The following is a 15,264-nucleotide window of genomic DNA, read 5'->3' as shown; positions in this document are numbered from 1 at the left end:
CCACTTCCTTTCGGCCCATTTGAGTACTTGAGACAAAATTTGGGAGTTGTCCCACCATCTGGAAACACTTAAATGTGTAGGAAGATGTATGGTTTAGGGGGAGTCAACAATTGTTACTATCTTATAACTCTTGAATCATGAAGCATGGACTTATAGATAGTTTAGATAACCGGAAGACAATTGAGAGGGGGGGTGAATTAGTTGTCACAGATTAACAGAAGGTTTAGTAATTTAAAACAACAATACCAAAATAGAAGTTAATCCAATTAAGTATAAACAATAATTACAGAATAAAATCCATTCACTCAACACCAAGATTTGTACATGGAAAACTTGGTAAAGGGAAAAACCACTGTGGGAAGCCTACCCACAATCAGATAATACTTTTGCAGTAAGTATGTGAATTTAGAATGAAGGAGCCTGCACTTGCAGGAAGACCAACAACCTAGAGCACATTGCTCATCACAAAAGGAGTCTCACTGACTACATATAAATCCAAACTACAATCCAGAGAAGTGTTGAATTGCAAAAGATAGCATCTCCTATGCTTGAGTATAATTCCAGTTAAGCTCAATACAGGAGGACTAAATCCTCTTACAAACCCAATTCGATCTCTAATGATCGACCAACTCCTCTCCCATAATGATATTACATTATTCACACATTACAATCCTTGACCATGACTACATACATTAACCATGATGATCTACTATGAGATCTTACATCTTATTTATACAAACCCTCGACCATAAATAATCAGGTCAACAACCAAATAATAAACCAATTACATAATTACTATTGGTATTATGTATGTGTTGCATTAGTTTTGTCATTGATGTCAACACTTATCCTTCTGGAGATCTATGGTTATGTTTAACCGGCAAGTTTAGTGACTTATGCACAGTCACCGTTATATTGTTCACTGACAGGTTATATGGTTCACCGACACTGATGATGACTTGTTATCATCTGGAGATCACTTGATTATGTCAAAGAAATGGTTTGGATACTTGGTTTTGGTGTTTTGGTTATTGGTCTGATAGGATTGACATATTTTCTATTACCGACAAATTGGTCTAGGTTATGAACCGGTATGCATTATCTATTCCAGATCAGCACGACACGTTATGAAGATGATTTATTATTGTTGTAAATGTATTGAGCCGACATAATGCATTGCATCTTGACTTATTTGTAATTGATTTAATTATAATATTCTTAGTGAGCCGACCTACACATTTGGTCTTAGGTTTTGTATATATGTAAGATCTCATTTGTGAGATGACATATGGGAATGTATGGTATGTAAGGTTATGGTATTGTAACATGTTATGTACGAATATTGAAGATCATATGAGTAGACCATAGAGAAGGTTCAAGGAAGATTTGAAGGTGTTTATCAGAGCTTAACTGGTACTGAATCTAGCATTGGAGATGCTATTTTTAGTAGTACATTATTCTAGGATTTAACCATCCTATTGTAGTCATTGTGACTCCCATTTGAATAGTGTGCTCTAGGCAGTTAGCCTTTCTGCATGTGCAGACCCCATTTGTATACACATACTATCTATAGTAGTATCATATGATTGTGGGTAAGGTTTCCCACCGTGGTTTTTCCCCTTTTAGGGTTTCCATGTTAAAATCTTTGTGTTATGTGTTGTGGATATTGTTTCTCTTTCTATTTTATGCATTAAGTTTCATCGGTATTAATACTAACTGCTAATCTGTCAACCGACATTAAGTTTGGTTTACCAATATTAAGTATCAAGTTTGACTAAGTTATAATTGGGTTGAAATTCATTGACAACTGATTCACCCCCCCCTTCTCAGTTTCCCTTCCGGTTCCTAACAATTGGTATCAGAGCTAAGTCCTCTTTTTGTAGAAGTCTAACAGCTTGAGGAGATCCTATGGCAACAAACTTTTTCAGGAAGGACAGTCCAAAACTTGATGGAACTAACTATAGTATATGGAAGATCAGAATGGAAACACATTTGAATTGCATTGGAAGAGACATATGTGAAGTTACCAAGAATGGCTATGTTGGTCCTACTACGAATCAACCTAATCCACCAACATTAGGTAAGGATCAAGAGAATGATTGCAAAGCAAGAGAATCACTTTTGGGCGCATTGTCAGATCAACAAATCATGGGGTTATCAGACCGATCTACTGCTAAAGCTATTTGGGATAAATTGGAGACATTGAATGAAGGAGATACCACTGTCAAAATTGCAAAACTGGAATGTTTCCGCGTCAGGTATGAAAATTTGAAAATGGAAGAAGATGAAAGAATTTATGTTTTTATGGAAAGAGTTAATGAAATTGTTTTAGGAATACAATGTTGTGGAGGATCCTTAAGTGAAGATTAAATTGTTTCTAAAGTTTTAAGATCTTTTCCACCGGCATACGAAATGAAAGTAACTGCTATTAATGAGTTGATAACAATGCCTAATACATCAGTATCTAGAGATACCTTGGTTTGAAAACTTTCAACATTTGAGCTTGAGGAATTTGGTCTTGTTCCTACAATTAAAAAAAAATTAGCCTTCAAAACATCATCATCTAAAACATCATCATCATCAGACAAATCTGATTGGAAAGCACTTAATGCAAAAGAACTTGAAGATATCAGGAGGGAAAATGAAGAACTGGAAGAACTTGAAGCACTATTTGCAAGGAAGATGCCTAAAGGTCGAATTGGAAGTAAGTATGAAGGTAAAACACTGTTTAAATGTTTTAATTACAATAAATTTGGTCATATAGCATCTAGATGTCCTGATAGACATGCAAGATTGAGTGAGGAAGCTAAAATAACATATAAGCCTAACCCTGAATATCAGAGATACAGATCTAAGAAGAATATAGATAAATCTTGTTACTATGCTGATGAAGGAGTTACTGATGATTCTGATGAAGAACTGACAGACAATGGATGAGATTTTATTGCAATAATATAATATCAACCGACACCTACTATTCCACTGGTAGAGCAGGCCCTGATAGCTAAAATTGAAGAAACAGATGAATGGATTATAGATTCTGGATGTTCACATCATATGACTGGTGATAAAAGTAAATTCTTATCTTTTCAGGAATACAATGGAGGTCTAGTAAGATTTGGCAATGATAAAGCTTTTGGCGATGATAAAGCTTGTTTAATCAAAGGAAAAGGCACTATATCTTTGGATGGTAAGCACAATACTGACAATGTTTACTATGTTGAAGGTTTGAAGCATAATCTTTTGAGTGTTGGTCAATTAGTTGAAAAGGGATTTCAGTTTCAATTCAAGAATGGTAAATGCAATATCATGAATAGAACTGGATTGGAGATTGCAACCGATAATCAGACTAAAGGTAATATCTTTAATTTGAATAAAAGTGATAAGACATGCTTGATTGCACATATTGATGAAAGTTGGTTATGGTATAAGAGACTTTGTCATGTAAATTTTGATTGCATTGTAAAGATCACTTCAACTAAGGCAGTAAGGGATTTACCTAAGATTGTAAGACCTCATAATTCGGTATGTAAGGAATGTCAAATGGGAAAGCGAGTTATAACAACCTTTAAGAGTATTTATGAGAAATCCAATAATGTACTTGATTTGATTCATACTGACTTGTGTGGTCCAACAAGAACAAGAAGTCTACATGGATATAGATACTTTATGCTAATCATTGATGATTATTCTAGAATGTGTTGGGTTACTTTTCTCAAGGAGAAATCAGGGGCTTTTGGAAAATTCAAATTATTCAAGGCAATGGTAGAGAATAAAACCAGTAAGAAAATCAAATGTTTGAGATCAGATCAAGGAGGAGAATTTACATCTAAGGAGTTTAATATATTATGTGAAGTGAATGGAATCAAAAGACAACTATCAGCACCTCAAACACCTCAGCAAAATGGAATTGTGGAAAGGAAGAACAAAACTATCCTAGATGCAGCCAGAAGCATGATATTCAAACCAAATCTACCTCATGTTTACTGGAGAGAAGCAGTGAATACAACAGTTTACACTTTCAATAGAGTTCACATCAAAGTTGAAACTGGTAAGACCCCTTATGAACTATGGTTGGGTAATACTCCCACTCTTAAATATTTTAAAATATTTGGAAGGAAATGTTATATTAGGAGAGATGAGTATGTTGGTAAATTTGATCCTAGAAGTGATGAAGGAATATTTCTTGGTTATTCATCTAAGAGAAAGGCATATAGATGTTTTAATAAAAGATTGCAGAAGATCATTGAGAGTGCTATGTGAAGATTGATGAACACTTTAAAAGAAATTCAAGGTCTATAGATTCTGAATCGGTAGTTGAGATGATCATAAATGAACCAATACAGAGTGCATCGGTACAGAATGTGGATCCAGTCACACCGACATCATCAGAGAATTCCATAGTGACTAAAGAACATCAACATGTGAATAAACCTAGGTATATAAGACTGAATCACTCTGAAAGTCAGATAATTGGGAATAAGTATCAAGGTGTTATGACAAGAGGAAGACTGGAAAATGAAGAGGTATGCTTAATTTCTCAAATTGAACCAACATTTGTTATTGAATCTTGTCAAGATGAACATTGGATTAAAGCAATGGAAGATGAATTAGAACAAATTGAAAAGAACAATACATGGACATTGGTTCCTCGGCCTAAAGACAAAAATGTAATTGGAACTAAATGGGTATTTAGAAATAAACTTAATGAAGATGGTAAGGTAATTAGGAAAAAAGAAAGATCAATGTGTCAAGGATATTCATAGAAAGAGTGAATTGATTACAATGAAACCTTTGCACCGACAACTAGAATTGAGGCAGTTAGATTATTTCTTGCATTTGCAGCACATAAGAACTATAAAGTATATCAGATGGATGTAAAATGTGCATTTTTGAATGGTGATCTTGAAGAGGAAGTTTACATTGAACAACCTGATGAATTTTCATTGACAAATGATAAAAATATGGTTTACAGATTAAGGAAAACTTTGTATGGATTGAAGCAAGCTCCTAGAGCTTGGTATGCTATATTGGACAAATATCTTTTGAAGCTTGGTTACACTAAAGGTAATGCTAGCCGCAACTTATATTTCAAAGTGACTAATAATGATATCTTGGTTATTGAAGTTTTTTTTGATGATATCATTTTTGGAGGAGAAGATGGATTATGTAAAGACTTTGCTAATAAGATGCAGGAAGAATTTGAAATGTCTATGATTGGGGAGATAAAATTCTTTTTAGGATTGTAGATTTCACAGACTGATAAAGGTATATTCATATGTCAAACAAAATACTTGAAGGAACTATTGAAGAAATTTGGTATGGAAAGCTCTAAACCGGTAAGTGCTCCCATGACTACAACTGATGAATTGACATTGAAGATGATTCAACTCCTATTAATCCGACAAGATACAAATCTATGATTGGAGGTTTACTATATTTGACTCAAATGAGACCTGATATAATGAATGCAATATGTATTGTTTCAAGATTTCAGAGTAATCCTAAAGAAAAACATGAATCAGTATTAAAAAGGATTTTTCGGTATCTACAAGGCACAACAAATCTTGGTTTATGGTATCCTAAAGATGGAAATTTTGATTTATGTGCATACACTGATGCAAATTGGGTAGGAGATGTAGATGAGAGAAAGAGCACCACTGGCGGAGCATTATTTCTTGGTAGCAGATTGATTTCTAGGTTAAGCAAGAAACAAAGTTGTACATCATTATCAACAACAGAATCAAAATATGTTGCAACAACAACTAATTATACTCAGGTATTATGGATTAAGCAAATGTTGAAGGACATAAAGAAAAAATGCAAAGAACCTATAATCATCTATTGTGATAATTCAGTAGCAATTGATATATCAAAGAATCCAGCATTTCACTATAAGACCAAACATGTTTCTATCAAATATAATTTTCTGAAAGAGAATGTTGAAGCAAATGAAGTGAAATTGATTTATGTGAATACTAAAGAGAAGATTGCAGATATCTTTACTAAGCCTTTGCTTAAGGAAACCTTTGAATATCTCAGAGAGAAGCTTGGGGTAATACCCTCACCGATAGAGACTTAGAGAATTGGAGATTGGCATCAAACCGACAGAAACTAATAGAGAAATATTTTTTTCCGGCTTTGATGGAGGAGAGCTACTTCTCAGGGGGGGTAGTTGGTTATAGTAATTGGTTATATTAGTTGGTTGTATGTTCTGGTATTTTTATTGCTTTGGCATTTGATGTCAAAGGGGGAGAGATATCTATGGAAAAAACATTATCCTTGGGGGAGAGATTATTCTTTTGGAGACATTTGTATTTTGATTTCTGTTATTGATCTATTCTAGAGATTGTTGGTTTTTATTTTTTTGGCATTTTGTTTTGGCACTTAGATATTTTTCCATCTAGTGTTGCCATCAATGCCAAAGGGGGAGATTGTTTGTATTATGGATGTGTTGCATTAGTTTTTTCATTGATGTCAACACTTATCTTTCTGGAGATATATGCTTATTTTTAACCGACAAGTTCAGTGACTTATGCACAATCACCGTTATATTGTTCATCGACAGGTTATATTGTTCACCGACAGGTTATATGGTTTAGCGACATTGATGATGACTTGTTATCATCTGGAGATCACTTGATTATGTCAAAGAAATGGTTTGGATAGTTGGTTTTGGTATTTTAGTTATTGATCTAATCAGATTGACATATTTGTTGTTACCAGCAAATTGGTCTAGGTTATGGACCAGTATGCGTTATCTATTCTAGATCAGCACAACGTGTTATGAAGATGATTTATTATTGTTGTAAATGTATTAATCTGACATGATGCATCGCATCTTGACTTATTTGTAATTGATTTAATTATAATATTCTTAGTGAGCCGACCTACACATTTGGTCTTAGGTTTTGTATATATGTAAGATCTCATTTGTGAGATGACATATGGGAATGTATGGTATGTAAGGTTATGATATTGTAACATGGTATGTGCGAATATTGAAGATCATATGAGCAGACCATAGAGAAGGTTCAAGGAAGGTTTGAAGGTGTTTATCAAAGCTTAACCGATACTGAATCTAGCATTGGAGATGCTATTTTGAGCAGTACATTATTCTAAGATTTAACCATCCTATTGTAGTCATTGTGACTCCCATTTGAGCAGTGTGCTCTAGGCGGTTGGCCTTTCTGCATGTGCAGACCCCATTTGTATACACATACTATCTGCAGTAGTATCATCTGATTGTGGGTAAGGTTTCCCACCGTGGGTTTTCCCTTTACAGGGTTTCCACATTAGAATCTTTGTGTTATGTGTTGTGGATGTTGTTTCTCTTTCTGTTTTATGCATTAAGTTTCACCAGTATTAATATTAACTGCTAATCTGTCAACCATAATTAAGTTTGGTTTACCGGTATTAAGCATCAAGTTTGATTAAGTTATAATTGGGTTAAAATTTATTGACAACTGATTCACCCCCCACTCAGTTGCCCTTCCGGTTCCTAACAATTACGAACCATGTCGGCCTTCTGACACATAAGATATCCCAAAAATACAACATTAGGTCCTATCCACACGTTACATTAATGTTGGTCCATAACCTAGATCAACTGGGACCAAGTATAGGTCCACACACTTCAACAATGATCTCCAAATGTCAAGTCTCAAATAAGATCACCAGCAGCATCCTGAAACTCCATTAGAAGCTGCACCAACACCAATTATGCAATACATCAAATATTTCCACTAAAAGCTCTGTCGGTGAAACCCTCGCCGGAACTAGAAACTAATATTCTAAGTAGGATAGCATTGTTGGTATTTTGGATATGTTGATATGGTTTTTTCATTGATGTCAACACTTATCAATACTTGTCAAGCTATCAGCACTTGGAGATTTGGTTATGTTCACTGGCAAGCAAGTGACCCATGCACAGTCACCGGTATTTGGTTCACTGACAGGTTATATTGTTCACTGACACTTGGAATCACTTGGAGAATACTTGGTTATGTCGAAGACATCATTTGGATACTTTGTCATCGTAATTTGTTCATTGGTATATTCGAGTTTTCATATTTGCTGATACTGGCAAATAGGTCCAGGTTATACACCGACAGGCTTATCTATTCTAGATCAACATGACATGTCATGGAGATGATTTGTATTATTGTAAATACATTGAGCTGACATCATGCATCAGATATTGTTTCATTTGTAATTAATTTAATTGTAATATCTTTTAGTGAGCCGTTCTACTCAATTGGTCTTAGGTTATGGTATAAATGTAAGATCTCATTTGTGAGATTAAAATGTGCAAGGATAAAGATTGTAATAAGGTATATGCAAATATAAGCAGAGCTATACACGCAGACATCATTCAAGACTGAAGGAAGGTTTGAAGAAGGCATATTAGAGCTAAATTGGTATTGAATACAACATATGGAGATGCTATTTTGAGCAGTACATTATCATTAGATTTAATCATCCAATTGTAGTCAGTGTGACTCCCATTTGTGATTGAGCACTGAGCTCTAGGCGCATGGCCTTTTTGCATGTGCGGACCCCTTATTGTACACACATACTATCTGTAGTAGTATCATCTAATTGTGGGCAAGGTTTCCCACCGTGGTTTTTTCCCTTACAGGGTTTCCACGTACAAATATTGGTGTTATGTGTTGTGGATGTTATTGTCTTTCTGTTTCATGCATTAATCTTTACCGGTACTGCAATTAACTGATACATTGTCTACCAACATAAAGTTTGGTTTATCAGAATTGTTCATTAAGTTTTGGTTAAGGTAATTTTGGTTTGAATTTATTAGACAACTAATTCACCCCCCCTCTTAGTTGTCTTCGAGACCTAACAATTGGTATTAGAGCCTAGTCCTCTTTTTGCAGAAGTTTGATAGCTTGAGGAGATCCAATGTCTTCAAACTATTTTAGGAAGGACAATCCTAAACTTGATGGAACCAACTATGGCATATGGAAGATCAGGATGGAGACTCATTTGAATTGCATTGGAAAGGACATATGGGAAGTTACAGAGAATGGTTATACTGCTCCTACTCAAAGTTAGCCTAATCCACCAAACTTGGCTAAAGATGAGGAAAATGATTGCAAAGCAAGAGAAGCACTTTTGAGCGCATTGTCAGATTAGAAAATCATGGGATTATCAGATAGGTCTACTGCTAAATCTATTTGGGACCATTTGGAAACATTGAATGAAGGATATTTCACAGTCAAAATTGCAAAACTTGATTGCTTCCGGGTCAAGTATGAAAATCTGAAAATGGAAGAAGATGAAAGGATTTTTGCTTTTATGGAAAGAGTAAATGAAATTGTTTTGGGTATAAAATTTTGTGGAGGAACCTTAAGTGAAGATTAAATTGTTTCAAAAGTTTTAAGAGGATTTCCACCACCATACAAAATGAAAGTGACTACTATAAATGAGTTAAGAATAATACATAATACATCAGTAACTAGAGACACTCTGATTGGAAAACTTTCAGCTTTTGAACTTGAGGAATTTGGCCCTGTTGCTACTATACAGACATATTTAGCTTTTAAGGCATCAACATCATTTGCATCATCATTTGACAAATCTGATTGGAAAGCCTTTTATGTAAGAGAACTTGAAGAAAGCATGAGAGAAAATGAAGAACTTGAAGCACTATTTGCAAGGAAAATGCCTAAAGGTCCAATTGGAAGTAAGTATGAAGGTAAAGCACCCTTTAAATGTTTTAACTACAATAAGATTGGTCATATGGCATCTAGGTGTCCTAATAGACATGCAAGATTGAAATAAGAAGCTAAAAGAACATACAAGCCTAACCCTGAATATCAGAGATACGTATTTAAGAAGAATAGAGACAAATCTTGTTATCTTGTTGATGAAGGAGTCACTGATGATTCTGATGAGGATCTGACATACAATGGATGGGTTTTTGTTGCTATAATAGAAGATCAACTGACACCTACTGTTCAACCGATAGAGAAGGCCCTGCAGCTAGAATTGAAGATAAGGATGAATGGATCATTGATTCAAGATGTTCACATCATATGACTAGTGATAAAAGTAAATTCTTAACCTTTCAGGAATAAAATGGAGGTCTAGTGAGATTTGGAGATGATAAAGCTTGTTTGATCAAAGGAAAAGGGACTATATGTTGGCAATATTGCATTATTACAGACAATGAAAGATTGTTGGCATTTCATAAGGATATTGAGAAGGTTATTGATGATTATGGATATAACTGATTAAGGATGTTTACTGTCTTGATATTATTATTTTGTCATTGATGTCAAGAAATTGATTTTCTAATTGAGTATGATGTTGCCATATCTTGAGAAGTATGATTTGAAGAATATAACGATGTCAGTAAAAGACACAGGAAAGAATATGATGAATAAGGGGATGAATAATATATTCAATGGGCAACTATTACTGAGTTAGACAATGATGAGATCATGATGTTTAGATTGTTTTAACATCATACATATGTTGTAAATTGTAAAGGTTAATACTATACTATGTTATCAAGCAAAGAACCTAGTCGGTAAACCCTAAGGAACCCAGTCGGTAAACCCCAAGGTTATCGCTATCAGTTAATGAAGGCAGAATGTCTACCGAGTCAAGTTTAGTATTTACCGAGTTGTTACCGAGTTGCAACTGAGCTATAACAGAATGCATTAAATATTTGCATGCGTTATTTAATGAAGGAAGATGATGAGCTAGAATTGATTGAATGATTGGTATGTCGTTAATATAGTTTGTTAATGAATCTATGGCAAAGGAAAGTCAGCATGAAGATCTACAGCGTAGATTGAACAGCAATACCCTAGCACAAGTTCCAAGAAATATATGCAAGCTCCTAGGCGGGGTAAAACATTTTCAGATCGAAAGATGCATTGAACCTGGACAAGATCGAAGATCTGATGGCTATGATTGATCATGGGAAATGTGATCAAGGAGATTAAGCGGTTACCTAATTGTTTATAAATAGGAAACTGTTGATAAACAATGTATGCGGGCAAGTGTATGCACATGGATGCTACATAGTGATTACTGAGCATAGAAGCTTGAAGACCTATTTGAATAACAGAGTATAGAAGCCCAACAGATAGACAAGATTAGTTCTATGTCTAGATTGTATTGAACAAATAAGAATCTGCTTTAACATTTTAGATGTGAAGTTGCAGATAGATTTTATTACTATTATTTTGTGAAAGTAATAGAAAATCTCTTAACCGAGTGGACTTAACAATCTTATTTGTAAAACCCTCTAGCAAGGTGACATTTTGATTAAGTGTTTGAAATCCTTTAACAAGGTCACTTCTAACAAGGTGAAGATCCTAATAGATCTGAGGGAAATCCCTTAACCGGGTCACATCTAGCAATATGTTTGTAATCTTTAACATGATTTGCTTTTAACCGAGCATACTCTAGAAGAGTATATTTCTTAGTGTGTCCGAAATCCTACAGTGGTCTTTCCCTATTTGGATTTCCATATTAAATCTAGTGTTATGAGGTTTATGATGTTTCTATGCTTTTGAGTTTGCATGTTTAACAGTTTTGGTTATATTACTGAAATATATGTTCTTGAGGTTGAATTTGATGTTTGTATGAAAGATTAAGTTTGTATGATTCACCCCCCCCTCTCATCTTGTTGGCTATTGGATCTGTACTTATATTAAGTATCAAAACTATCACTATATCTCTTGATGGTAAGCACAATACTGATAATGTTTACTATGTTGAAGGTTTAAAGCATAATCTTTTGAGTGTTGGTCAATTATTTGAAAAAGGATTTCAATTAAAATTCAAGAATCAAAAATGCAAAATCATGAACAAAACTGGTTTGGAAATTGCAACCAGTAATCAGATTAGAGGTAATATCTTTCATTTAAACAATAATGAAAAGACATGCTTGATGGCACATATTGATGAAAGTTGGTTATGGTATAAGAGACTCTACCATGTAAACTTTGATTGCATTGTGTGAAAATTAGTACAACTAAAGTAGTAAGGGATTTGCCTAGAATTGTCAAACCTCACATTTCAGTATGTAAGGAATGTCAATTTGGAAAGCAAGTTAGAGAATCTTTTAAGAGTATTCCAGAAAAGTCCAATAATGCTCTTGACTTAATTCATACTGATTTATGTGGTCCAACAAGAACTAGAAGCTTACAAGAAGATAGGTATTTTATGCTAATCATTGATGACTATTCTAGAATGTGTTGGGCTACTTTTCTTAGAGAGAAATTAGAAGCACTTGGGAAATTCAAGCTATTCAAGGTGATGGTAGAGAATGAAACCGGTAAGAAAATCAAATGTCTAAGATCAGATCAAGGAGGTGAATTCACATCTAAGGAATTTAATACATTCTATGAAGTGAATGGGATCAGAAGGCAGTTGTCAGCACCCCAGACACCTTAGCAGAATGGAGTTGTGGAAAGGAAAAACAAAACTATCTTGGATGTAGCTAGAAGTAAGTTACAAGAAGAAAATATACCTCATGTATATTGGAGAGAAGCTGTAAGTACAACGGTCTATACATTCAACAAAGTTCACATCAAAGGTGAAACCGGTAAGACCCCTCATGAACTATGGTTTGGTATTACTCCTACTCTTAAATATTTCAGAATATTTGGAAGTAAATGCTATATTAGAAGAGATGAGTATATTGGTAAATTTGATCCTAGAAGTGATGAAGGAATATTTCTTGGTTATTCATCTAAGAGCAAAGCATATAGATGTTTTAACAAGAGATTGCAGAAAATTGTTGAGAGCACAAATGTGAAGATTGATGAACAGTTTAGAGGAAATTCAAGGTATTTGGACTCTGAACCAGCAATAGAGATAATATCAAATGAACCTACAATGAATACACTGGTACAGAATGAAGATCCAGTTACACCGGCATCATCTGAAAATTCTACAGTAACTGAGGAACAACAAGAAGCAAAGACACCCCTGTATATAAGATTGAACCACTCTAAAGATTAGATAATTAGGAACAAGTATCAAGGAGTTATGACTAGATGAAGACTAGAAAATGAAGAGGTATGTCTTATTTCTCAAATTGAACCAGCATCAGTTAATGAGGCATGTGAAGATAAACATTGGATTAAAGCTATGGAGGAAGAATTGGAACAAATTCAAAATAATAACACATGGACATTAGTTCCCTGACCTTAAGACAAAAATGTAATTGGGAAAAAATGGGTATTCAGAAACAAACTTAATGAAGATGGTAAGGTAATCAGAAATAAAGCAAGACTAGTGTGTAAGGGATATTCACAAAAAGAATGAATTGATTATAATGAAACCTTTGCACCAGTAGCTAGAATTGAGGCAGTCAGATTTTTCTTGGCTTTTGCAACACACAAGAACTATAAAGTATATCAAATGGATACCAAATGTGCATTTCTAAATGGAGATCTTGAAGAAGAAGTTTATATTGAACAACCTAATGGATTTTATTTGACAAATGGCAAAGATATGGTTTGTAGGTTAAATAAAGCTTTGTATGGGTTGAAGAAAGCTCCAAGAGCTTGGTATGCTAGACTGGATAAGTATCTTTTGAAGATTGGTTTTTCTAAAGGTAATGCTGACAAAAATTTATATTACAAAGTGACTAATGATGACATCTTGGTTATAGAAGTTTTTGTTGATGATTAATCTTTGGAGGAGAAGATGGATTATGTAAAGACTTTTCTAATGAAATGCAACAAGAATTTGAAACGTCTATGATTGGAGAGATAAAATTCTTTTTAGGATTGTAGATTTCACAAACTGATAAAGGTATATTCTTGAGTCAATCTAAGTACTTGAAGGAGTTATTAAAGAAATTTGGCATGGACAACTCTAAATCAGTAAGCACACCTATGACTACAACTGATAAATTATCAGTAAGGGATGAATCAACACCTGTTAATCCGACTAGGTACAAGTCTATGATAGGAGGTTTACTGTATTTGACACAAACAAGACCTGATATTATGAATGCAGTATGTATTGTTTCAAGATTTCAGAGTAATCCTAAAGAAAATCATGAATCAATAGTAAAAAGCATTTTCCAGTACTTACAAGGCACTACAAATCTTGGCTTATGGTATCCTATAGATGAAAACTTTGAATTATGTGCATACACAGATGCAAATTGGGCAGGAGATGTAGATGATAGAAAAAGCACCACTGGTGGAGCATTATTTCTTGGTAGCCAATTAATTTCTTGGTTGAGTAAGAAACAAAGTTGCACATCTTTATCAACAATAGAATCAGAATATGTTGCAGCAACAACTAATTGCACATAGGTATTATGGCTTAAGCAAATGTTGAAGGACATAAAGGTAAAATGCAAGGAACCTATAACTATTTATTGTGATAATACAATAGCAATTGATATATCTAAGAACCTGGTACTTCACTAAAAAACTAAACATGTTTCTATCAAATTAAATTTTCTGAAAGAGAATGTTGAAGCAAAAGAAGTAAAATTGGTTTTTGTGAATACTAAAGAGCAGATTGCAGATATTTTTACTAAGCCTTTGCCAAAAGAAACTTTTGAATATCTCTGAGATCAGCTTGGGGTTATACCCCCACCGGTAGAGACTTAGACAGTTGATGTTTGTCATCAACCAACAGAATTAACAGAGAAATATTTAATTCCGACTTTGATGAGGAGAGCTACTTCTTAGGGGGAGTAGTTGGTATTTTGTAATGAGTTGGTATTTTGTATTTGAGTCTGGTATTTGTATTGCTTTGGTATTTGATGTCAAAGGGGGAGAGATTGATATAGAAAAACACATGGAAAACACATTATTTCTTGGGGGAGAGACTTTTACTTTGAGAAAAGATTGTTGGAGAGATTGATTACTCTCTGTATCTGTATTTTGATTTCTGGTTATGATTTCTTTGGGAGATTGTTGGTTTTTGGTTTTGGCATTTCTTTTTTGGAACTTTGATGGTTTTTCCATCTTGTGTTGCCATCAATGCCCAAGGGGGAGATTGTTGGTATTTTGGATATGTTGATATGGTTTTGTCATTGATGTCAACACTTATCAATACTTGTCAACCTATCAGCACTTTGAGATTTGGTTATGTTCACCGACAAGCAAGTGACTCATGCACAATTACTGATATTTGGTTCACCGGCAAGTTATATTGTTCACCGACTCTTGGAATCATTTGGAGAATACTTGGTTATGTCGAAGACATTGTTTGGATACTTTGTCTTCATAATTTGTTCATTGGTATATTTGAGTT

Source organism: Cryptomeria japonica, chromosome 6 (genome assembly GCF_030272615.1).
Source record: "Cryptomeria japonica chromosome 6, Sugi_1.0, whole genome shotgun sequence".
Classification (NCBI taxonomy): Eukaryota; Viridiplantae; Streptophyta; class Pinopsida; order Cupressales; family Cupressaceae; genus Cryptomeria; species Cryptomeria japonica.
Note: the sequence above shows the minus strand (reverse complement) of the source record.